The sequence below is a fragment of the Diceros bicornis genome, chromosome 4 (genome assembly GCF_020826845.1).
Source record: "Diceros bicornis minor isolate mBicDic1 chromosome 4, mDicBic1.mat.cur, whole genome shotgun sequence".
NCBI classification, from domain to species: domain Eukaryota; kingdom Metazoa; phylum Chordata; class Mammalia; order Perissodactyla; family Rhinocerotidae; genus Diceros; species Diceros bicornis.
The window spans coordinates 8,933,526-8,961,019 of NC_080743.1; the positions used below are offsets into that span (position 1 = coordinate 8,933,526).

The window sequence follows — 27,494 nt, forward strand, 5'->3', positions numbered from 1 at the left end:
CCAGATTGTGAGATACGCCTTCAGCCTTCAGACTGAGGCAATTCAAGGTTAAAGTGGTGAAGGAGGAGCCTTTAATCCAGGTGTCCTGGGCTATCCTCCTGGAAATGAAGGTAAAAGAGAACTCTGGGGGACTTAATTTTTAATAACCTAATACATTAGTAATCATCTCAGGTACGTTCTTTCATTCCTGCCAGAAACTCTGCGAAATGGCTGTGGAAGAAGGAAGAAGCAGACTAAGTGATACAGCACTTCAGCATTACATTGTAGGAAGCAAGTGAAAGCCAAGAGAGCTATACTTCACCATTTAATATAATTTCATCGGTAAATACAACGTGCCAGAAAATTGATGCTTATATCCGCTGAAGGTAGTAGATGATTTAACTTTACTGCCTACTTAAATTCACTTTTAGGAATATTTTATCAGGAAAAAGTTGAGACATTAGCCTTTATTAATATACAATGAGACAAGTAGCACTTCCTTTCTAAAACCTCATTACAGCAACATCAGTAAATGTTACACAAAAAGACTTGTGTGTGCAAACATATTGTCACTCAGAATGAATTGTGGGCATCAAAATAATCTTTTGCAAAAGATTAATTTGTGTTATAGACTAAATCAAATGAGAGAAGACTGTGTCAATCACCAGTCTCCAGATGCTCATTTTTCTTGTTGCCCTTGACCACTCTTCCGTGTACCTGAAGACAGTACATGAGTGAAATGACAACTTAGAGAAAGAGTGGATCTTTCTATGAGATCTTAGAGAATCTCTTTTGATCACGGTCCTCCCTGGACTTTATTAGCTCTCTGTCTGGGAACTGATACAGAAATCTCTTTCTGTGGCTTTTTTATTCAAAGATGCTAAAGAAGCTTACAAACCAGAAGGTAGTTATTTAGCCCTTGACCTTTAATGATGCAGAAAAACATAACAGAGTTATTTGATATTAATTTTTAAAAGTGTGTTTTTATTTTCCTTGCATAACCTAGTTTAGGAAAACAATAACGACCATAAAATAAGAAGTGACTAGTGTATAAGCCTTTGGAAGACAATTTTCCCTTGCCGACCTCTCCCTCTAGGGTAAAATTTCAGTGATGTTCATGCCAGTGCTCTAGAGACACCATGTTTATTTTCTTGTTGCAGAAATTAAGGAGCAAAACTTCATCATTAATGGGATGATGCCAGAGAATGCCAGAGGCATTCATAGAATGGGAAAGTCAGCATTTCTAAACGGCCTGATGTATATCCACAAGGTTTCTTTTATATGAATTTGTTATCTAGTAGTTTGTGTTGGCCACATTGCCATTTCTCTTGAATGCGTATGTTTGGAGTGGGGAGGGCTGGCTGTGGTATTACAGTTATAGATAGTTCTATACAGACTCGAATAGAGAAGCAGCCTAGGGTTTGAGCAGGCATTCAGATTTTGTCTTTTTCATTGTGTATGTTTGGGCAAGTTGCTTAACCTTTCTAAGCCTGATTTTTCTAGTTGCCCAATGGAAATGATAGTACTACTTTTCAGAGTTGTTTAGAGAATAGTCTGTGGTAGTAAATATAAAGTGCTCAGCATAATTCCTGGCAATAGCAAATCATAGATTTACTAGACTTGCCCTTGAGAAAACTAAGTTTTCTCATCATATTCCAATTAGTTTCAATGAACAAATATTTGGTTTTTTGCCTATTATGCATCGTGGGAGATCAAAATTGGCCACCTCAAAATATGTCTCTTTACCTTGATTATTTTCTCTGATGGACATTTGACCTCCCCTACTAATTGCCTAAATGAATTTAACTCCAAGTATGGCTAGACTGTCAGGGTCCTTGCTAAGCCCATTCTTATCAAAGTTCTGTTTACCAAACATTTACATTTGTAAAGTATCTCCCTCTCTGTACTGGGAGGAGAGGGGGATGACCTTATCTCTGGAATATTTTACCAGTATGGGAGGAGAGGACTTAAATCTGCATACTCTGGATTGCTGTGCTTTCTAGTAATCTCCCATAGCTGTCTCCTCCCCCACCCCCAACATCCTCTTTTGTCTTTATCTAAATCTATTTAAGGTGAAATCCTCTGCCGTTTGTTGAGAAACTCAGTTTCCCTGGTTTCTCCCATGTATACACGTGTTACTAAACTTTGTTTGATTTTCTCCTGCTATTTGGTCTCATGTCAATTTAATTTGTAGTCCAGCCAGAAAGGACCCAGAGTGGGTAGAGGATAGTCTTCATCCTCCTTCAGTGCCAAGCACTGTATTCAGCCTCAGGATACAATAGTGGACAATATAGAAAAGGAGAGCATTATAGGAGGAGGACAATATAGAAATGGTAGAGATTGAAGGAAGTTTGCTATGAGAGGTGCCCTGATTTTGACAATTCCTGAATGGCTCACTGTCTTCCTCATTCCAAGAAGAGCTGAGAAGTGGTTTTTATTGACTTCAAGACTGAAGTAATTGTATATGCCCAGACTAAATGTTGGGTTTGACATCATAGTAACAAAATTATTACTGAAATTCCATGATACCTTGATATCTAATTCAATGTTATGAAATTTATTCCTAGCTTGTGTAGTTGATAGATCTGGGCTTACTTAGAATTTCCAGGTAATCATTTTGTGGCAAGTTGACACTATTGTGATAGTCTCTTTTGGATCATTATGGAAATTTGAAATACAGACTGAACCTCACTACAGAATGATATTCATAAATTTAATTAATATTTAGCAAGACTGTGTCATTCATATATAAAAATAGACAACTCCAAACTCTTGATCTTATAAGTTTGACTTCAAAGCTGAATCTGTGGTGACATTTTTTGGTGAGATTTTTTTTGATCTCACAGGTTACCTTCCTGAGGCTCACAGAGCAGTCTTCTGGGGGCATTTTACTTACACCTACTGCTATTCACAGGTTGCCTGTAATTGGGGTTGTCTCAGAGCTAAGAACCTGACTTGGGCCAAACAAGAAGCAGTAGAGTCAACCAAGAAACAAATACAAGGAAAATACTGCTATTAATTTTATTAAATTAAGTAAGAAAAAAACCACTGCATGTACTTAGTTCTAAGCATGACTACTTGGAAGTGACAGTAAGAACTTCTTCTGATTTCACTCATATAATATGCATATAACTTTCATCTTGCTCTGTGCATTAGAACTTACATTTAGCCTTCAAAATACTAAGTAATAATTCTTTTCCCATTAAAAAGATCAGAGCTTCTGATCCTCAAGAAATACAGATTTTTTTACCCTACTAGCCTGAAAAAAATACAGTAGAACACAAACAAATTGGAATTTTAGTTAATTTATCAAGTATGTTATAAACAGATGTAAAACTTTATTTAGGTGAATTTTTAAATATTAACTATTTTTTAAAAAAATTGAAAGTTAATACATGAACAAGGTGAGTCTCCCACTTAGTCTAGACTCTCCTCCCTTTCTCCTACTCTTCCCACCTCTACCATCTAACCCGCTCCTCCCAGAGGCAACTCATCTAATGAGTTTTTTTGTGGCTCTTTCTAGGAATGTTCTAGCCTGGCCTCATGTAAAGAAGATGTGTAGGCGCTCCAGACAAGCTGTATCTACAAGTTATCCCAGCCCAGGGGGCAGATCTGTGAGTGAACTTGCTTCTGATTGCAGCCGTCAACTGCTGAGTTACCCCCAGTTAGTCCAGTCTTTCTAGAAGCAGCACACCTCATTGTGCCCTGTATTCTTCACCCACACATGAACATAATGAAATGGTGATCTTACACTGCTAAGTATTGGAGTGGTTTCCTATGGTGCAATAGGAACTGGATAATATGTTTTGATACTTGATAAGGCTAGACTTTACTCGTTATTCTTTTTCAGAAAATTTCTCATTAGTCTTTTTATCTTTTCACGTACATTTTAGAAACATTGTAGTCCCCCTGAAGCCTCTTTTCTACCACCATTACCACTAAATATATGTATATAAATACAATATAAAAATGTATAATTTTCTTAGCATAGAATACTACAATATTGAGAACTTTTCTGTTCAAAAATGGGATATGTATTTCTATTTATAAAAATTTTAAAATATTCCTTAGTAAAATTTAAAATTTCCAATTATATAAATCTTATACATTATCTATTAAGGGTATTCTTAAGTATTTTATCTTTTTATTCCTCTTGTAAGTTGGACATTTTCTTCCACTATATTTGTAATTAGTTATTTATATATTTTAAAACCATTGATTTTTATAGTAATGTGGCAGGACCACCTTAATGAATTTTGTTATTTCTTCTAATAGATTTTTAGTTGATTCTCAATCTATCTAAAGTGATGTTAAGGAAGTATCTCATTTTATCAAGAGTTTTCTTTTTTTAAATCAGGAATACATGCTGAACTTATCAATGCCTCTTTGGCATCTATAGAGATGATCACATAATTTTTCTCCTTGGATCTATTAATAGGGTGGATTATATTAAAAGATTTTTCACTATTCATGCATTTGTTTATCAACTTAATACATATTTACTCAAAGTGCAAAGCACTGTTCTAGATTTTGGGGATACTGAGGTATTTAGAAAATCTAGACATTGGATTTATTGTGGCATAAATCTCGCTTGTGAAAAATTTTCTTTAGTATATTGCTGGATTTTATTTGTCAATGTTTCATTTGGGTTTTTTGGGTTAATTTCCCAAACAAGACTGGTCTATAGTTTTCTCTTTTTTTGCTGTCTTTCTTGGCTTTTGATGTCAATGCTAATCTGGTTTTGGAAAAGTAATTTGAAAACATCCTTCTAATTTTTTCTAAGATATCCTTTCTCTTTCTCTCTGAATGTCTGCTTGTCTACCTGTATTTTTTCCTTTTTTCTCCTCCCTTTCTTCCTTCTTCTCTTCCTCTCTCTCTTTTTCACTTTTTTAAACTTATTTTTTCTCTTTCTCTTTCATTCTTATTTTCCTTATAGTCTTAGCTTTTATTTCTACTTCTAGACCTGACAATTGCTATGAGCAATACCCTGTCTGCTAAGCTACATAATATGTTCTTATAATAAAACATATACAAAAAGATAATTAAGTTAAACAATTAAGGCAGAACAAAACCAATTAGAAAATGTATACCAGGCATCTTGGTTGAGTTAATTATCATCATTATGAAGCAACCCTAATTTTTAGTTTCTGAACTCGACAATTCTGTCTGCCTCCCGGAATCTATTTGAAAGATTGCGTGTGTATTCAAAGATGTGCTCATTTAAGTGTGTTCTCTGGAAACAATTTATGTTTCAATAGGGAAGTACAGTGAATAGCTATAAACTACAAAAATGACTGAGATAGTTCCATACTATGTGCTAATATATATACTGACACGGGACAATCTTTAAAATGTGTTGTTACATGGAAAAAACCCCCGATTACAAAACACATGTTTTTGCTTGTGTAAAAGAAATATTGTTGAGTGAATCGATGGGCAGATAAATAATGGTAGGTATATATGTATATGTGGATCAATACATTTATTTTCCTATCTTGCTAGGTTCTAGGAAAATCAACCAATTGAGAAATCAATTTCCAAATCTTTTCAGAATTAGGAAAAAATTTTAATTATATGTCTCATAGACCTTGTGGTTAGGAAATTCCATGTTTGCTTCTTGGGATTAAAGATAGTGTGTAGCAGTGACAGTGCCATATAATTTTCTCTTTCTGGACACACTTAAAAGTATATTTTTCAGGCTCCCTTGCAGGGATTGGGGCTTAGGTTGGGGCTATGGAATGTGGGCAGAAATGATATAAACAACACATTTCTTAGGTCTGACCTTTAGGAAAGATCATTTATTCCAGTTGTCTCTTTATGGCAGCTACAGGAGTCATGCGTTCCTAATGGAGTACCTAATGAGAGTCCTTGGATCATCTTTTGGAGGAGAGCTGACCAACACACACTGACGTGAGCAATAAACTTTCAGTGTGTTATAAAAATGAGATTGTAGGGTTATTTGCTGCTGTAGCATGGCCTACCTTGTCCAGACCAATATACTGAGAAGCATTCCTTTAGAACTGAGAACTTTCTGGGCCAATTTGTATGACAGGAGAAAGGTTCTGATTCAGGAGTCAGTATGTCTAAGAAGCCAATAACAGAGATTTAGCAGAGAGGAGATTTGGATAAAATTAGTCTGCTTTAGAAATTCTGAGATTGGGGATTGGATTTAACACTTCTTAGGGGAGAAATTTTACCTGGAACATATCTGAATTTCCAGAGTTGCCAGGAGAATAGATTTTAAATATAAAGACATCAGCCTTCTCCAGAGGGCTCTTATTTGTGCTGTCTTAGACCAGACTTGGAGATGCTGTGAGATGCTATATGTGTCTCTGAGGAGTTGAGGTGGAGGAAAGAAAGCATTTAAGATTTGTTATTTGAAACATGGGCAAGCTCTTAATTTTTTCCTTTATTATGGCAATTCCTGATTACAAATGTAAATAAATTATGTGGAATAAAAATGATAAAAATATTTTAAAATTCGCTACTATTATAAAAACAATTAATTATAAGAAAATAAAACCACAAATACTGAACAAGGCTCTTAATCTGAGTACAAAATGTCCAAAAGTCATAACTAAATCAATAGACAAAGCTTCATACATCAGAAGGTACCAGAGAGGCAAGGAAAAAAGCATCATGATAAGGAGGAGGTGAAGGAGGAGAGGAAAGGAAGGAGGCTGAGGTATCTTGTTGGATAGTCAGGCTATATATATTTTAGTCATAGGCTTAAGCCATTGGACCAGAGGCACATAACTTTAATAACAGTAATGATAATAATAATAAGGTGCTGGGGCTGGCCCCGTGGTGTAGTGGTTAAGTGCACACGCTCTGCTGCTGGCGGCCCGGGTTCTGATCCTGAGCATGCACCGACTCACCGCTTGTCAGGCCGTGCTGTGGCGGCGTCTCACATAAAGTGGAGGAGGATTGGCACGGATGTTAGCTCAGGGCCGATCTTCCTCACACACAAATAATAATAGTAATAATAATTAACAATAATAACAATGTGCATATATATGTAGTATGCTAGACCTCCTTTTTTCCACCTTTCAGAGGGCAGTGTCCTCTAACCTCTGACAAACACAACGCTTAGTCTTCCTTTCTTCCTTGTGCCCTCTCTGGAGTGCTCCTCTGCACATAGGCCTGTCCCGCCATTCCTGATTTTGCTGTGGGCTCCCTCTAGCACCCCCAATCACTGACTTGCACTCCAAGTGATATATTTGTGCCTTATCTCCATGAGAAACCAGGGGAAGATGGAAGAGCGTGGTTCCTCCTTCAGTATCCCCAAGACTAGCACATTCAACTGTGCGACAGAACTATTGCACTAGTGAGGGATTAGTGCAGTTTCAAACAGGAATTACAACGTAGGAACAAAACTACTAAATTCCTAAATAATACGGGTTACCCCTGAAGTCCTAAAAGAAGTCTAAAACCTTAGGGCCTTCAAAAGGAGATAGGTATGGGCTGTCCCTTACTTTCAATCTGGATCTCCTATCTTTGGTCTAGAGGGGTGAAGTGAGCTACTTCAAGTCTATCTGAAACTCCACACTTTCTCTTGAGGAAATTACTCTCTTCCAATAAGAAAGCTGTGCCCAACATCACCTGTGTTTGTGTTACACAGTCTTGAACGAGAATATGAAGCATCAGTGTGATGCTTTTTTCTTCCAGGCTTCCCATGAGTGGGAGATGGTGGGAAGGAGTGGATTCTCCAGTCTCATAAGGAAGAGTGGCCCTGGATCCTCCAGTTTTGAGTATACTTTTGCATTTTCTCACCAGGGAAGACTTTGAGGACCTGCTGGGCTCTTTAACTAGAGAACCTATTAGAGCAAGTGCATCTTCCAGGGGAAGAAAACTAAAATTTCCAGGATCATTCCAGAAAAATCCATATTGAGAAAGGAATGATCTTCTCAATTAGCAAGGACTTCACCATGCCTTTGGAGTAGATGGGTTTCACTTTGGTTGGAGGAGCCTGGGGTTTCTTTCCTGCCTCTACCTGAAAAGCTAACCAGAATCTTGAAAGAGGTACATTGAGCTTTAATGTCAGTTGCTTATGCAACAACAACCATGATAACAATCCTCCCACCTGAATGAAGAAACATTCGTGGCCTCAAATAACTCCTCTGATGGCCATTAAGGGGCACACAAATGTACTATCTCTTATCAGTGGACAATCGTCTAACTTTACTCAGACTTTGACAAGTCATTCATGTTTTTTCAAAGAAATGTTGTAATTAAGAAATTACAGTAAAACAAAATAAATCAGAACAACAAGAACAAAGAGTTATTGAGCTTTGTGTGTCATATTGTCTTAATTGTAACTCAGTAAATTCTCTTCCAAAGTAAAGTTAAAATGAACTGGAAGAAAACATACCGATCATCTAGTCTAACCATATAATTTTATATATGAGGAAACTGAAACTAAGAAGAATAAAGGATTTATTTAAGGTCACACAGACAATGATATGTTCAGGCCAGAAATGCAGGCATTTCAATGTGAATGTAGTCTTTCCTTCCTCCTTTCCTTCCTTCCTTCCTTCCTTCCTTCCTTCCTTCCTTCCTTCCTTCCTTCCTTCCTTCTCTCCCTCCTTCCTTCCTTCCTGCTTTCCTTCCTTCCTTCTGTCTTTCCTTCCACCTATTTTTCTTTTTTCCTCCCTATAAAACCATGCTGCCTCCTCACGTGTCCAACAGACAAAAAATAAGAACTCTTAGATTAAGTTTTTTCTTAACACAATTGTATATTCACAGGCCTTTGTGGTTTTTAGCACCGCTTTAAAAATCAAAATACATTAGCTTTTAAGAGGTTACCCCAAGGGGAGCTGATGCCAATACAGAGTTAATAAAGAATAAATCTGAGAGAGAAGAATTTATCTCTAACACATTACCAACCAGACTCTTTCCTTCCTGATTCTGGAAACATAACTCACACAGTGTACCTTATAATGCCCTAGCTTAGGGGTGATGAAGTGGGTAATGGCGGGCAGGGCAGTCTGTAAACTAAATTAGTCTGCTTTTCCCACAGGAGATCTCTCTTCACACAGCGTCCATGTCTTATTTGTGCTTAAATCCTGAATACTTACTGAAGTGCCTGGAGAACAGAGCATGCTAGGGTTGCAGAGAGTAATAAACTTGAGAAATTGTGTTGGAGCCAGAATGAAGAGGATCCTGACTTAAGTCAACTTAGCTCTTTTCCAATTGCCCTCTCCATTGAAGTTTATTTGCATTCTGCTAGTCACTGACATTACTTTAGCTGTTTTAAATATAACTACGAAGGAAGAGAACTGTCAAAGACCTACATTTTAAAGGAGAGTTACCCTGAAGGGCATTCCTTCAGGTCTCATCCTGCTGCTTCCTATTGTTTTCCCCGTTGTCTATGACTTCACTGGCCACTGACAGTCCAAGGAGTGCCAGTCAGTATTCATGCTCTGCAAACCCTCTCACAGCTTGAACTGCAGGATCCGGAGCAGAAGGCCGAATGATGACCTCTAAGCTCTCGTCCCTGCTGACAGGCCTTGCTTCAGACAGTAACATGAAAGAAGGGGCACCACACAGGCCAGTGAATCTATGAGCCTGGTGGTGATTATTGCCCACCTCTCAAAAGATATGGGAGGGAAAATGGACACATTGAGTAGGCAAATGTACATCCTGACTGCTAGATCTCTTTCTAATCCCCAGGCCCTGAAACAGTAAATCTGATTAGATTTGGTTTCTTATGGAATATGGTGTCTTCTTTTTTAAACTAATGAACTACCAAGTTAATTAATGCATTTAAAACTTATTATTTTGTATGTCTATGTACGATGAAGTGTGCTAGACATTGCTGTACTTGGTAGGACAAAAATCCAAGCAAAACACAAAACTATGAGTTTTAAGGACATGGAAAAGGGTATATTGTCACTACCTTAATAAAGATAACTAATTAATTCAGCATAAATTATAGCGTCCTTGCTCTGTGCTAGCCACTGTTCCAGGTTCTGGGGAATATATCTGTGAACAAGGCAAAGCTTCTGTTGGCAGGTACGTACAATCTAGGGGTTTGGTAGACATATGAACAAGTAATTACGAAACAGTTATAAATGCTATAAAGCGTAAAACTTAAGGGGGCTCTGAAGGCTCACAGGAAGGAACAGAACCCCAGCCTTGGAGTGAGGGATGGGGGTGAGGGAAGTCTTCCTGGAAGAAAGAATGCAAAACAAATGTCTAATAGGTTAGCGGCTATGACTGAGGTAGAGGTTCTTCTGTGAATTAAGTTTGAGATGACGTAAGAGCATATTTATTTTCCAGTTTGGAGTGGCTCTCATTATCCACTGAAATGATTTGATAAAAGTCTTTTAAGAAATATTTAGTAGTAATTTTTACCCAATACTCTACTACTTTGAGTCTGTCATAGAAAATGATCTAAAATATGAAACAATTTATAGTCTTGAATATCACTATGATAGTATTCATTATAATGAAGAACTATTGGGAACAAAGTAATTATTTACCAATAGAGGAAATTTTAATTAAATTGTGTTACATCCATGCTATTATTAGAAATGATGGTTATGAAAACTTCATCAAGAGTAGCTTTTCTGGGGCCGCCCCGTGGCTTAGCGGTTAAGTGTGTGCGCTCTGCTACTGGCGGCCTGGGTTCGGATCCTGGGCGCGCACCGATGCACCGCTTCTCCGGCCATGCTGAGGCCGCGTCCCACATACAGCAACTAGAAGGATGTGCAACTATGACATACAACTACCTACTGGGGCTTTGGGGAAAAAAAAGAGGAGGACTGGCAATAGATGTTAGCTCAGGGCTGATCTTCCTTACAAAAAAAAAAAAAGAGTAGCTTTTCTGCATGTAACAGGAGGTAGAAATGGGGGAAAGGAGACTACTGAAAGGCAAGAAAGAAAAATACAGGAAGGCCTTGGGAAAAGCAAAGTATTTAAGCCGTAATCAATCTAGGATTTCTTTGAACATCGAAATTTGTTCTTCTTAAAGTGGTTTCCAAAAATGGTTTTCAGAAGGGGAAATATTTTTAATGAAAAATGAGATCTCTGGACTTCCAATATATAAAACTGGTAAAATATACAAAAGTAATATTTTATTAATAATAATTAATTTGAAAATTTCAAGTTTTTAGCACTTAAAATGAGCTAATTAATGAGAATAATGAGACAATTTGATGGATTCAATAATTAAAACTGAATTTTATGGATGACAGTTGCCATCTTCTGTGAGTCTCAGCTTCCATTTTATTTCTTTATTTTGTTTTGACAGTAGAGGATGAAGAAACTTCTGATTCATCCCAGTGAGTAATAGTTACCTATCTGTAGAGCTTTGTAGGAGCAAACGTGCAATTCATAAAAAGAACAGTACAAAACTAGTCAATTACACACATAAAAGAAGGTTAAATATGTGCATAGAGTTGGCAGGAGGATCTGTATTCTGACCACTGAACAAAACCAAGTCAGTTTGGCGGCCCTTGTTAAATTGGTATTCCCAAATATGTTAGAAATTTGGTGCACAATGCTTTTGAGCAAACACGTTGGAGTTTATTTCAGTCCTTAATATAGTTTAAAAATACATGCATATGTTGTGTATATAAATTAAATCTAATCAAATGTTTATATACTCCCTGAAAATGAAAATTATTACATACACTTTACCTGATTTGAACTATCAGTTTCATAGTTATATAGCATGTGTGTTGCTTTGCCAGGTAATGATATTTATTATAAGTCATATGTAGATAATTTTGAGGAAATGTTTTGGAGAAGGGCATTGTAAAAAAAATTGTGATACTATAAACCATTGTACTTGCTCCCAAGATTCCTGTTCCCAATACATATAATAACTGTCAAATGATAACACATGCTATGGGTGTTCAGGGAGAGAGTAAAGTGAGCTTGAGGAGCAGGCGCACATTTATGTCAAAGAACAGAAAGGACTAGAGTTGGGCTATTAAAGTAAAGAGGAAAGGCTTGGGAAGGTGATCTCAGGCTGGAGGAGGACACATAAAAAGAAGAAATGGTCTGACCTAGCTGGAGTAATGAGATGGGACTTACCATCCTACAGTAAATAACTATAAAATTGGACAAAATATTCAAAGTAGTTGTTTTCAGACATGGAGAAACCTATAGAGCAGAGCAGCCATCCTTGAGAGAAGGGAAACACCACAGGTGAGCTTGACATTCACTCATGTTTTCTGCCTTTCTGCCTTACCAAAGAATGGCATAAAAAAGTGGACCCTAAAAAGCAGTAATCTTGCTGGGTGGAGGAAACGGAGATCAGAGTTTGGGAATGCTGATATGTCAAGAATTTGTGAAGACGGGTCCCAGACAAGGGTCCATCTCTGTGCAGAGAAGGAGCTCCAGGAATCTTTGTGGACGTCCCGTGAGTTTTGGCTGAATGCTAAGCTGCACAAGTGCAGGATGACTCCAGGAGGTCTTGCAAAGAATAGCTACAGGGTTTTTTTTGAGCTGAACAGAGATTCTGGAGGAGGCACAGCACCGAGAGACATTGGTTTCCTGGCCAGCCAGAACACTCCAAACATTTAGTTGAAACTTCAGAAAGGCCACACTTGAGGAGTTGTTTACTCCAACCCTAGAGTAAGCATTACTCTAGATCTGCTCAGACAAAGCCTATAACAAAGCCTCAACAAGGTCAAGTTAACTTGTCAGTAAATTGATTGCCTTCCAAAACAAAACTCAACGTCCTTTAAAGGAAGACACAATATTCCAGTCACTCAACAACATACCATTCACAATGTCCAGCATCTACTAAAAAAATTATTAACATGCAAAGAAGCAGGAAAATGTGACCTATGATGAATAGAAAAATCAGCCAAAAAAAGCAGATCAAGAAATGACAGAGATGATAGAATTATTAGACATGGATTTAAAAACATGCAAATACGTGAACATAGTGAGAAATGGAAGAGGCACAAAAGAACCAAATGGTACTGGTAGAGCTAAGAATACAATACCAAAATGAAAAATTCACTGGATGAGCTTAACAGTGGATTAGACACTGCAGAAGAAAAGATAAGTGATCTTAAAAACATAGCCACAGAAACTTATCCAAGATGAAAAATGAGAAAAAAAAGACTGAAATAACATGAAAAATGTCTCAATTACATATGAGCAGGGCAGGCTTCATAGGTGTGCAGCCTGTCCTGTCACATAGGCCCTACATTCAGATGGGGCCTTCACTTGATTTAATGCTCTGCTGTTGCCTCTTGAAATTCTTAACAATTTATGAACAGGGGATCCTTCATTTTAATTTTGCACTGGGCCGTACAAATTATCTAGCTGGTCCTGCCTAGAGAATAATAATAAACAATCTGACATGCTGTAGTTGGAATTTTAGAACTGGCAGGCAGTGGGGGTTGGCACAAAAAATGTTTGAAGAAAAAATGGTTATAATTACTTCCAATTCCTACTAGGCCAAGAAGGTCAATGAAACTAAATCACAAAAAAATGAAGAAAACCACACCAAGGATAAGCATAATCAAATTGCTTAAAATCAATAATAAAGAGAAAAACTGAAAAGCAATCAGAAAATATTTTATTTTTTTCCAGATTGAGATACAATTGACATATGACATTGTATAAGTTTAAAGCATTGATTTGATATACTTATATATTGCAAAATGATTAGGTATTAGGTAACATGATTAGGCATTAGGTAACACCTCTATCACATCACATAATTATCATTTCCTTTTCTGTGGTGAGAACATTTAAGATCTACTCTTTTAGCAACGTTCAAGTATATAATACAGTATTATTAACTATAATCACCATGCTGTACATTAGGGCTATGGATATTGACAAACTGATTCTAAAGTTTATATGGAGAGGCGAAAGATGCAGAATAGCCAACACAATATTGAAGGAGAAGAATAAAGTCAAAGGACTGACACCACCCACCTTCAATAGTTACTATAAAGCTACAGTAATCAGGACAGTGTGGTATTGGTGAAAGAATAGACAAATAGATCAATGGAACAGAATAGACAGCCCAGAAATAGACCCACATAACTATCAGTTGATCTTTGATAAAGAGGCAAAGGCAATACAATGGAGCAAAGATAGTCTTTTCAACAGATGGTACTAAAGCAAGCGGACATTCCCATGCAAAAAAAGTCTCTAGAAGCAGACACTTCACAAAAATTACCCTGCACAAAAATTAACTCAAATTGGATTGCAAAACTAAACTGCTAGAAGATAACATAGGAAACAACCTAAATGACCTCGGATATGGCAAGGACTTTTTAGATACAACAGCAAAGGCACAATCCATTAAAGAAATAATTGATAAGGTGGACTGAATAAAAAGTAAAAAGTTCTGCTCTGTGAAAGACACTGTTAAGAGAATGAGAAAACAAACCACAGCCTGGGAGAAAACATTTGCAAAACACATATCTGGAAAAGGACTATTATCCAAAATATATAAAGAATCTTTAAAACTCAAAATAAGAAAACAAACAACCCAATTAAAAAATGGGACAAAGATCTCACCAGAAACCTCACCAGAGAAGATATACAGATGGCAAATAAGCATAGGAAAAGATTTTCAACATCATATGTCATAAGGAAAACGCAAATGAAAACAATGAGATGCCGCTACACACCTGCTAGAATGGCCAAAATATGAAACATTGAAAACACCAAATGCTGGTGAGGATATGGAGTAAGAGGAACTTTCACTCACTGCTGGTGGAAATGCAAAATGGTGCAGCCGCTTTGGAAGACAGTTTGGCATTTTCTTATAAAACTAAACATACTGTTAACTTATAACTCAGGAATCACAGTCCTTGGTATTTACCCAAAGGATCTGAGAACTTATGTCCACACAAAGCCTGCACATGGATGTTTATAGCAGCTTTATACATACTTGCCCAAACAAGGAAGCAACCAAGATGTCCTTCAGTAGATTAACGGATAAATAGACTGTGATACTGCCTGGCGTCTTGGCCTGATAGGCCCTTGGGTGAGAAGACTCCAAGAGAGTCTGTGAGTCAGGAAACGTAAAGGATCCATTTCACTAAGAACTTGGTGGGGTCCAAAGATTGCAAAGCATTGGAAGTACGAGTGCTTCTGCTGCTGTTGGATTGAGGCACATTTCACCCCAAGTGATCTCAATCAATGCTAGTTTAGGAAGCTTATGGAGTTCACCCAATGGAAGTGGCAAAAGAGGGGGTAAAGAAACGGCTCATATTTGGATGAGATATGACCTTAGGGGTAACCTCATAATGGCAGGTGGTAGATGTAAAAAAAAAAGTTCTTTTAAAGATCACTTTTAAAACAGTGATTGGAATCATCTGGTGGGCTTTTAAAATTTCCATGCCCAGGCCCCACTCCATATCAATTGAATCAGATTCTCTGGGGCTGAAAAATGAGACATCAGTATTTTTTTAAAAACTTCCCAGGCCATTTCCACACGCAACCAAGTTTGAGACTATTGCTTAAAAATACTACCCTAAGTAGTTATCTTGTGGAGATCACAAACATATACATACATTTAAATAGAAAAAAGTAATATAATTACAGAAGTGTGTTTTTAGCCTTGAAATAAAATTTATTGTGACTATGTAACACACATAGTCAAAAAGTGCTGTATCTCAAACAACTTAGAGGTTAAGAGGGTGGAATGGTGAATTCTGTGTGTCAACCTGACTGGGCCGTGGGGTGCCCAGATATTTGGTCAAACAGTTTTGTGGGTGTTTCTGCAAGGGTGTTTTTGCATGAGATGAACATTTAAATTGGTAAAATTTAACGTCAGATTACACTAACATTTTAATCGGTAGAGTAAATTAGATTGTCCTTCATAATGTGGGTGGCCCTCATCCAGTCAGTTGAAAGCTTGAATAGAACAAAAAGACTGATCCTTCTCCAGGTAAGAGAGAATTCTTCAGCTGACTGCCTTCAGACTTTATATGCAACATTGGCTCTTCCTGCCTGATGGCCTTCCAACTGGAACATCTGCTCTCCCTGGGCGTCCCATACCATCCGCCCACCCTGCAGATTTTGGATTTACCAGCCTTCATGATAGCATGAGCCAATTCCTTATAATAAATCTCTATCAGTCTGTCTATCTATCTATCTACCTATCTATCTATCTATCCATCCATCTATCATCTATCTCTTTCCTATTGGTTCTCTGGAGAACTTTGATTCATACGGATAGTGTTTCTGGAGAACTGTCACTTGTCTCAGAAAAGTGGCTCCAGTAACCAATAACATTTTGATGTTAAGAGGCATGTGAAGAGTTTGAATAAAATTATTTCATGAAATTTGGGGGTGGAAAAAAGTAATACTTTTAATATAATGCACTGATTTACAGCGTATGTGATTTAAAATAAATATGTAAAAAAATATTAAAATATGCATATTCAACTTTAAAATTTACATTCTTATTAGTATATGTATATTCACTCAGGCTCTTACTCTCATTTTTATTGTGCTTGTGTTTTCATTTGGATATTGAAAGATCATTTTATATTCTAGGTTTTCTTACATTCAGGCATATGTGGTAATTTCATTGAGCTTCAGTCTTCTTACATGTAATAGGGGATAAAATAATACCTACTCATTAGGGCTATTGAGGGAATGAAATGAGATAATTAACGTAAAGTGTTTAGTATCGTGCCTGGCACATAGTTATTATTCAATAATTATATCTATATATTTTTCTTTAAAAGCGTATTATAAGGAAGGAGTTGAAGAAAGAATTGGTAGAGTTAAACAGATTTTTTTGTAGGGGTTGGAAGATTGTTAGCATTCAGATAATTGAAGCCAGCTTCTTTAATTCTGAGGTTGTTTGTCCAGGTAATTTTTCCATGCAAACACAAAGACACATTTTTCACCATGTTTTATTTTTGGGAAAATGTAATTGTCCTACCATTCTTCCCTTTGGCTAGAAAAAGCAGCTGAGGTAATGAGTTATTGCTCTGTGAAGAAGAGACTATTAATTCTTAGTGTAAGCCTGAGAGAGAGAGTATAAATTGCATCAGTTTTGGGAGAATATATTAAATATTGTATAATTTTAATTGTTTTCAGGAACAATTTATCTTACCTCTCTATCAACAAGATAAGCCTCCTGTAAAAGGCCCCAACAATGACTTCTCAGACACAAAATCTCATTTCTGCATCTAATTTTTGACTGAAAAATTGTAACTGCATATTTTTATTCTTAACAATTATATTTAATTATATAATATATAATTATACTAACTATATTAATTATATAATTATATTAACAATCATATTTATAAATTAACAATTTATTCTCAACCCAACTTTACCCTTTAAAACTTCCATCAAGATGACTTTTAAAGGTCATGTAAAAGCTTTTGTATGAAAACTGCTCAAGGTACATTTTCTACGGTAACAACGTGAATACCTATTTGTTCATTTACTCACTGTTTTTCAGTGTCAAGAATGTTGGATGTGTCATAAAAAATGCATAATTTTGGTCCCTTTCTTCAAAGAACATGGAGGCCTTTTTTAATCTCCTAGCTGAAGTAGACCGCCTCATCAACACAGTCACCCTCTATCACATTACTCAATATTTTTCTTCATAAGGTATCTAAAAATAGATAAGTTCCTTGAGTACAAGCAGTCTTCTCCCTTAGAACAGCATCTGACACTAGAAGGTACTCAACAGATATCTGTTTATTGATAGACTGTCTTCCCAGTATCTATCTAAGACTTCATCATCTAGACTGGCTTCAAAACCAGTCCACACTTACATCATCAACTCTGCCCATTCCCATCTAGTTCCCTGCCTTCCTAGACCCACCTTAAAGGCACTGAGCCCAGGTCTGGAAATCCTCTATCTTCGCTTGCTTTCGCTTTTCTGAGACATCAGTTAACCTTTGTCAAGTTATTCCTTACTGCAGTAAGTCTAGTGCCTGTACATACTTCTCAAGTTCTATCAGAGTTTGATCCTGCTGTTAGACTGTTTGCCTTTCCTCTCGAACTGAAAGTCCCTAAGGGCAGTGGCTGTGCCTTTCATCATTGTATGTTCTTAGCACTGCTTTGAACATATAGTGGGTACTCAATGATGCTGAATTGTTAACTGCTGTACTGAATGAATGAATAAATGTATAACCTAGTGCAGGTAGACTTACCGTAAGATCAGATATAAGGTGATTGCAATTGTTTATCAACGAGACAATGAGCGCTGGTGAGTAGAAATGAGTACCCTCCCCAAAAATGAATCAATCAGGAGAGTCCAAGCACCACTGGGAAAATTCCAAGAACCAATTGAAGAGAAAAAAATAGGCTTATATTTCTATCAGTGGTTTTCAACCCTGCCTACACATTGAAATAAGCGAGGATGTTAAAAAAAATCCAGTGCCTCTATCCTGGGCAGCCATCACCCCACCACACTGATTTAATTTAGTCTGTTGTTGGGGAGGACATTAGAATATTTCAGATGCGCTCCTGAAACCCCTAAGGAGCAGCAGAGGTTGAGAATCACTGGTCTAAATGCTCAGTGTTCCTGTTTCTCCTCTTGCTATTTCTCTGACATCCTCCAAGCCCAGTGATTCTCCAGGAGGTGCAGTTAGTCAGGGGACACATGAGATCCTCCTGCCAAGAAACCTGAGCGGAATCTTGTGTGCAAGATATGGGATGATGGTGTGTTAGGTAGTTTAAAAACTATATTCAATCTAATCAACTATTTTTTTAGTTTGGAAAAAGACAAAAATTCTATTGTTTGTGTAATTCACATTATGAAAAGCAAATGCTGGTAAGAATACAAAATACTGCAATTCTCAACAGAGGCGTGCTCCTATGGGAGTTTCTTAGAAAAGGTGTGTTTTTGTGAGAGAGACTTGAAATGTGAATGTTTATCAAAAGGCAACAAGTGTTTGAAAGAATGTAAAATTCTGTCTTTGCCCCTAGAGTTAGGAAAGTGTGTACATGCTCCTTCTCTCTGCTTCCTTAGCAACCTCTACTTGCTTTGGTCTGCACTTCTCACATGCTTGGTGTGGAAACTTCTGTTTAGTTTTCTTTTCCCCCCATTAATTTGCAAGCACTTGAAGGTGAGCAGGATTATAACCCCATCTCTTTATTCCCAGGCTTAGGGCCTGGTGACACTCAATAGGGGTTGATTGATTACAAATAATGAGGGCAAATTAGGAATGAAACATCTAGCATTTGGCTAGATTTAGCTAGAACATGATGCAAATGAGGTCATGGATGTGATTTCATGCTGGATCAGGGCCAGATGTTTACTCAAAGATATTGTCCCATGACCCTGTAACTGCTCCTTCAACCTAGCCAGCTGCTGTGCATATGTTGGTACATCAGAGAAAAATCCTGCCACTATTAACGGCTCAAAGGACGAGTTCCAGAGATGGTGGTTACTAGCACCATTGTGTATCAAGGCTAACTCCATTTATTTTCTGCTCTGTAAATTAGAGAAGATTATTTCTCATAGGGTGGTTGTAAGAACTGAATGAATTAATGTGTGAGAAAATATCTAAAATAATAATTACAAAATTTTTCACTAACTGCCCTTGAAAGGGAACAGGTTTGCCATGATATTGACTTGAGCAGAGATATTTGAGAAAGGATTCAAGAATCATAAGAGTTGTTGGACCAGATGGATTTTAAGGCTTCATTCCATCCTGAGATTCTATTATCTTAACTCTTTCATTTCATAGATAAAGAATGTAAGGTGCAGAAAGATAAATGATTTGCCATATGGCCATCTCTTACGCATCTTTTGGGGTTCAGGTAAAACATCATTTCTTCAAAGAGGACTTCCCAGATACTTTCCCTAATCCACGTTGTCTCTCTTAGCACCCTACTGCTCTTATCACAAGTTGTAACTCTATATTTATTGTGTGATTATTTGTTCAATGTCTTTATCCTGCACTAGATTACAAACTACATGAAAGTAGAAATCAAGTCTTTTTTCCCCATAATATATAACCACCCAGAGACTAGCACAGTTCCTGGCCCACAGAAAGTGCTCAAATATTTGTTAAATGAATAGACATCAAATTAATTAATTAATTTTGATGTATTTATTCATGCCAACTTGCAAAAAGCGTTTAAAGGGCAATGTATTATCCATTTGTTTATTTATTCATTTACTCATTCATTTATTATGATTTTATTTTTATTGAAAAGATTAATTAATATAAAGTTTTCACATCTGACTAATTGTTTTCTTTTCTACCACTACTTCTATCATTATTCTTGGCAACTTCAATACCAGTGAAAATGATTAGCTCAACACTCTGGTCTCTGAAGTCCATGATTTCCTTAATTCTATATTTTGTTCTATCACACCTTAGCTACCTATATTGGACATATCCTAGACCAGTGTTCTTCAGACTGCAGATTGTGATGTATTAGTGGGGCTGAAAATTAATTTAGTAACTATCATTTAAAAATGAGATTGGAATAGAATTTAAAATGTCAGAGTGTATTTAATCATAAGTATTGTATTGCAAAAATTTGTATATGTATGTGTACTAAATATCTACGTAAAATTTCTTTCTGAGAGTTGTGGTCTAAAAAGTTTGTAAAATACTACTGCAGACATTGTCATCATTAATAACCACAGCACCTCTGAAACCTCAATTTTAGGCAGCCTACTCTTTTCCCACTACTGGTTTCTTTCCTAGCTCCTTTACTCCAATAGGTCCACCTAACATTTTATTACCCCATGCAGACCTCCACTTTATTAACTGCAACATTTCTTTATTTACCAGGGTTTCCTCCTTCTCACGTTTCTCCTTGCCCAGCTTACACGCCACGGTCTATCATGTTCACTAGAATCAGCCTCAACTCCCTTCTTACCTTTCCTTTCGTCTCACTTAACTGGCAAAACCAATTATTTGCCCACTCCACACTGTAGCTGATCAGCCTGGAGCGTGGCTGCAGGTCTGGAGACATCCATTTGCAGACAGTTCTCATTTCGCATTTATGACCAAAAATCTCCAGTGAGGCCTCAGAACTATCCAGCTATCTTACTCGAGTTCCCTAATAAATTTGCTTTCCAACTCGGAGGTGCTTTCACACTTTCTCTTTCCATTAACCTCCAATATCAGTGACGCCCTAATTCCCTGTGGTGAACTTACTTATTTCCCGAGGACATTAGACCCATCATCATACAATTAAGCCATCCCTCCACTGCCAGATTTCCTCCATACCTTCGCTCCTCCGCAGATGCTCTTCTTTTTCTCCTGTGACAATGGACAGCTCCCACCATTATCTAAAGCCAAACCTCCCACCTGCCACCCGCCATATCCCCTGTGAATTCCCATACATGCACTTCATTTCTCTGCTTCTTAGTCGCAAACAGATCATAATACCCTAGCTGGCACAAACACCGTTTATTTTATTTTTTTTAAAAACATTCTTTATGCTTCCTGTCTTGCTGGGTCTAATAGCAAGAGGACTGAGTATGTTGGGGAAGCATGGGATGGTGCTGGTTGGGGCATCACAAGAGGCTGCCTTGAGCAGCCAGGAGTAACCCAGTGTCATTCTGTGCCTATTGAGGCTCTGTAAATGGAGAAATAGGTAGTAAAAGAGAGGGGGAATGAGGATACACTTCTACTGCTTAAATGTTCTGAGAACTAGCCCTGTGTCTGTATGATGGTGAGATAACGTACTTTTCTAGTGAAATTGTCTAGCACTTGTGGGAAAGTATAACAAGATTCTTCTCCCTGCCCCTGCAGCCCCCATTGTCTCTTTAAAATATGATCTGCACTTCCGCTCCTTCCCACAGTTATTATCCCAATGCAGAAGGCGGAGGGAGTTTAAAGGTCTTCTCTCTCTGGGACCTTAAAGTACTCATTTGTAGAGTTTATGGGAAAAAAGATCCTGTTTTCAGTCTCTTCTGATGCTTGTATTTCCATTTCCTGACCTTTCCCAAAATGACCTTTCAGAAGCAATAGTTGTTGGGAATGGCAATAATATGGACAATTCAAACTTTTTATCAAATTCTATCTCAAAATTGACCTCATGGTCATCTCTCAAAAGACTCTTCGTATGAAAGATTCATTCACCTAGGGAAATTCATGGCTGCCAGAATTGCTTGCAAAGCATTGCCTGGAAAGATCTGCATTCAATCTTATCTCCTCCACTATGTGTTAATGATATTTTATGCTCCTATTTTAAAAATCTTTTAAAGTGCTTTCTCATCTATGATTGCCTTTCACTCTGGAGATGACTTTACAAGTCAGATAAGGTGGTAACGGACTTAAAGAGGTTAAACTATTGAAGTTACTGGGTTGTGTTTGGTTAGTTTTCTAACTATAGCAGGACTTGGTGGTGGAATCCAAATTTTTGGAACTTCTAGCTCTGAGTATTCCTTATTGCATGATTGCATTATTTTGTTGTGCTGGGGTTCATCAATGTTCATCTTCTGCCTTTTTAAGGACCCTTATGACACCGAGAACACCCTTAAGTCAAAAGTATATGTGGTTAGATAGAGGATATTGACTGGGTTGAGTGAGGAGGGACAGGGCCCAGAGTGTCTCCTAACGAGCGGCTACAATGTGTGAAGACTGGGAGGCAAATGAGAGCTTACAGGTGGTCAAGGAGCTAAACTAGACTCACTAGGGCTGAAGTGAAGAAGGGGAAGATGAGAGGAGCAGACTTGACCCAAAACAGTGAAGGGGGTAGGGAGTCTTTAAGGCATGTTAAGATGTGTGTCTGATGTACCTTTAGAAAGAAAATGTTTGTTGAATGATCTAATCCAGTTCTCTCGCTGTAACTTTGAGAAAACGAAGAATCCAAGAGCTTAGATAACTTACTAAGAGCCACAAATCCAATTCAAAGCAGAGCTGAGACTAAAATTTAGATCAGATTTGTGATCAACTGCTGATTTCCTTATGCTATTTAGTTGCTCTAATTCAGTGGTTCTCAACATTGCCTCTTATTGCCAGGATATTAGAATAACCTAGGAGTTTAAAAAACTATAGGAGATGAGCTCACTCCCCAGAGATTTGATTAAATTAGTTTGGAATGGGGCCTAAGCACGAGCATATTTTAAAAGCTCCCTGGGGGATTCTACTGTGTAGCTAGATAGAGAGCTCCTTGACTAAATTATAGCACTTTTTTCTATAATAGCTAGTATAGTTAATGCATGTTTTCATTTTTTTTTGTATTTTTAAAACAGAAAGAAGAAGGATTCTTGCTATGAGTCTTGTGTTTTGCAGTTTTCTTTAGTGTGCTCTGTCTTAATGCAGTCGTACAAAAGGAAATTGATCTCTAAGAGTTTTAGGGGGTTAGAAGCAGTTTCTGTAGGTAATGGTGAAAATGTACAACTGTAAAAAGCTCTCCAGGTAATCCTCCTAGACCTCTCTCCCTTGTGTCATCCCAAGTTGGGAATCACTGTTCTAGTGCACATAAGGAAGAGGAGTTTGTTTCTGAAATGATGATTTCTCTATTCCTGCCTCCTCCATCATAGCTTCATTATAGGAAGGAAACTCCCAGTTCAATGTCAGTGTATGAACCAAAGGCACAGATAGCTACAGAGATCATCTATCTTCACACAGATTCACCCAACCATGACTATAGCCTGAATTTTTCACCTTGGTCAGTCATCTTGCATATGTGTCCCATCACAAGAAGAACCAAGAGATGATGGAATTCCCACGGCATGCGCATCACCACCAATTCCACCTCCAACCTCATTTTTTTGTACTAAACTAGAATTCAACATTGCTATCCTATTCAACATCATAACCCAGGGAGTGTTGAATGAATTCTGTCACTTTTGGAATAAACAAAAGTGGTGCCTAGAAAACAAGGCCAGAGTTTTTATCTACCTGTAAAGACAGGAGTCCTGGCTTCACATGCGAAGCCTGGAAAATATGAAAGCTATTGATCTGGGTGTGTGCTTCCAGGATTATTTGAAAGTGTTGCTCCTTCATGCACCTTCCTTCCTCCATTCTTGCCTTTCTTCTTCCCTCCCTGTCTTCCTCCCTCCTTCTTTTCCTTTTTATTTCTTTCTTTTTTCTTTGTAGAATCATGTTTGTATCTCTTGTGTATACCATCCTCTTTGTCATGCTCCTTATCTGGTTTCCAGAACTTTTAATCTTGAACATAAAATCTTCCCTTCCCTCTGCTGTGTAGTTATCCCGAGATTACTCCTGTGGAATATTTAAAAGTTCTGTTAGCCACACAAGAATTTGAGATAGTATTTCTTTACTTCTGTCCTGATTTCAGATTTCCTTGAATATATTGTTTACTTCTCTTAATTTTGTCTTAAAATTCATTAATCATTACTGCTATCACTTCACTTTTCTTGCAGGAACGACTGCCCTAGGAATCCTTGGTCTTGTATTGGAATAGGAAATACCCTATTCCTGAGAAAAAGGATGCAAGAGGGAGGTTTTAGTTCCCAAAGCAGGCCTGGCAGGTCTCTGAGAGAATACATAGAGGAGAAAGAGTTAAATCAGAAAAATGACATGTTCTTGAAACACACTTGAGCTTGGAGTTTGCTTACTCCCTATGGTAGATAATGGATGCTGCCTACTGGCATTCTCCAGTTCAACTAATTCTCTTTTCAAAGATGTTAAATCTCTGCCCTCGGTTCAGAGAACTCGCATTAATGCCAATATTTATGGCCCTTCTGTTTTCCAGAGTAATATGAAAAAAGATAAGAATCAATATATTTTGCAAGAGCTACAAAGGATAAAAGCAATGCGATATTTTAAACTTGTCTCAAAGGTGAATATCTTAAAAAATTATTTTTAAAATTTCAAGTAAACCCTTTCCTTCTAGTACAGCATTACCGGATCTTTTTCTAACTTCGACTTTCTCCAAGCACAACGTGACTGCTACCTATCTTTTTTTGAAAGTGGTTCAGAGAGAATGTTTTAGAAGAGATGGGGTAAATCACATTGCCTCTGCAAACTTCACTCTTCATGAGGGGTGACAGGGAAGGGGTTCCATTATGCTTAGGAGATCTTAAGATCTTCCACCCATAAACATTTGTGGTTCCCAGGGAGCTGAAAATGAAACAAAAGTCAAAGATACAAAAATTGTTTTATTTGAACAAATTTACGAATCTAAAACACATATACAAATAAAATATCCATATGCGTGATTCCAGTTGGAGATAATTTCGAAAGTCTAAACTTGAGGCCTCATCCATGTGAGGCCCAGAGTACTGACCTGTTGTAACTCTCCCTCCCAGAATAGATTCTTTCCTAAAGCACTGAGGATCAGGGTTTTATTCTACACCTTGGCATTTGGATCTCTCACCCATGTCCATGTGTGCACTACAATGAGATATATTCTATACATCACTTAACAGAAAGGCGAAAACCACTCTAGGACCATAGATGTAAAGGTGGTTATACTTGATGGGTAGGCAAACGTAAACAGTATGGGTATAACATTCTTAATCCTGGGACAATCATAATTCTAGAGGTCTGGTGCTTAAGTGGGAATCCAATAATTCATTAGTCAGATTGAAACCATCCAAATTCTTTGATGTAACTATGAGTAGTGCTTTGTATCTTTTATATTTGCATTTTTAAAGTTCTCCAAAATTTATTAGACTGGTTATTATTTGATTTTTAGACACCAAGGAGAAAAGAAGAAGTTAGAATACCTAAGAAAGGTATAATTTAGGACCTTGTCAAAATCTGGCAAGCCTCTCTTCTCTTTGCTAGGTCTGAATTAATTTTCAGGACACCAGAGGATAGAGAACAAGTAAGATTTTTCCACTGTTTTCTTTATACTACTCAATAAAGCATTAAACAATATTTGGATATGATCTACACTGCTTCTCAGCCCTCTTCTGGTAAGCTTTCTATATCAAATGCCTGAGAAATTTTGGAATCCTCAAGATGAAGAAGCAGGTAGATGTGGATTTGCCTGCAACCCATTACCAAGCCTCATGGGCTTGACAAGATCATGCTTCAAAGAGGGGGGGGGTTCTGTGTTCTTTCATAACTTTCTCAGCGTTGTTATGAAATGCATAGCTATTACGATATCTGTGGCAGAGAATGCTAATGTTTCTCGTATTTATTTTACCATTCTACCTTTTTTTATGGATTCTCTTCAGTCAAGTTGGCAGTGCAGCTAGACACAATATTTCTCAAGCTCTCCTTTACCCACGTGGCCATGTTATGTCCAATGGGATGTGAATGTGAGTAGAACTTCCACACTATATTCTTAAACAAAGCTGCTTTGCCTCTAGCCTTGTTTCCATGGGCTAGAACACAGATGGTGAGCCAGCCGTGACCACATAGGTGAGGGAAACAACCTACAAGAACCTATAAGAACAAAACATGGAATGAACAATAGCAATGAATGAACCTGAGTCATGAATGGCTTTGAAAGCAGAAATCCCATCTTAGGTGGATAAATAGAAAGATTGATGATAGAAATATTGATGATGATGATGATCTGTGTTGTATCACCTACCAATCTCTGGAGTGTTATGTGATAGAGACACTTCTATTTTGTTTGAGCTACTGTACTTTTGGGTCTCTTTTTTGCTGCAGCTTAGCAATAATAAAACTAATATAAACATTATTGAAATTTTTTTTACCTCACTTGAGATCCCAGGGAACGGATTTCTTCCCATGTACCTTCCTTATTCTCTAATAGAAACATTAAAATGACCAGCAAAGATAATTTTGGACATGGAATTTTCATGAAATTTTGTAAAATTACATGTTCCTTTACCTTCTTTTACTTTGTTGCAATGTGTACAGATATATTCCTTTTGGGAAAATATGTTCAGAGTGAGAGACTGAATATACAAAAATACAATGGCAGGACCATATATAAAAGTAGAATTCTGACTCGCAACCTGCAGCAGACTGCCCGGGTTATCCTTCCTCATCTACAGTAAACAGCCCAGGAAGCCAGCCTGATATAAATCAGACTTGTAGGAAGTCAGACTGATGTCTCCAGTAATAATCCAGGAAGCTAAACAATACATTTTGTAACAATTGGCCCAAATTGGCCAGGACTTGATTAATAACTGACAGCTTCTCTAATATTTGTCCCCACTTCCACCTTAGGACCAACCAGAGAAAGCCAAATGTGCTTCCCTGGTTCACATAGGATGCCCAGCTTCTAGTGAGCCACCTCCAGCTTCCCCAGACCAACATCTCCAATCAGGGCACAACTGATGCCTTCCCTTTATTCCACTGTGAAGCTTTCCAACTTCTCTGCCTGCCTTTGAGTCTCCACCAAAACACAAGTGATGGTACCTGACTCCCTTGCTATAGCAAGCTCTGAATAAATAAATAGTTGCTTGTTCTCATTTGATTGGTCTTAGTTTATTTCTTTCTTTTTTTTTGTTTTGTGAGGAAGATCAGCCCTGAGCTAACATCCATGCCAATCCTCCTCTTTTTGCTGAGGAAGACCGGCTCTGAGCTAACATCTATTGCCAATCCTCCTCCTTTTTTATCCCCAAAGCCCAGCAGATAGTTGTATGTCATAGTTGCACATCCTTCTATTTGCTGTATGTGGGACGCGGCCTCAGCATGGCCGGAGAAGCAGTGCGTCGTTGTGCGACCGGGATCGGAACCAGGGCT

The 27,494-nt window shown here is 37.6% G+C and overlaps 1 long non-coding RNA gene across 5 annotated transcripts; it reads left to right on the forward strand.

Annotated features, from left to right (window-relative positions):
- The first annotated feature begins 3,505 nt into the window (after nucleotides 1-3,505).
- LOC131404056 (uncharacterized) lies at nucleotides 3,506-27,449 on the forward strand. Of its 5 annotated transcripts, none has more exons than XR_009219717.1 (6): nucleotides 3,506-3,593; nucleotides 5,804-5,889; nucleotides 24,577-24,663; nucleotides 25,614-25,802; nucleotides 26,009-26,092; nucleotides 26,976-27,448. It is a non-coding gene; the product is annotated as an uncharacterized LOC131404056 (long non-coding RNA). The 5 variants fall into 5 exon arrangements; XR_009219715.1 differs by having other exon boundaries at nucleotides 25,614-25,653; nucleotides 26,976-27,446; XR_009219713.1 differs by having other exon boundaries at nucleotides 25,614-26,092; nucleotides 26,976-27,449.
- Nucleotides 27,450-27,494: the final 45 nt, after the last annotated feature.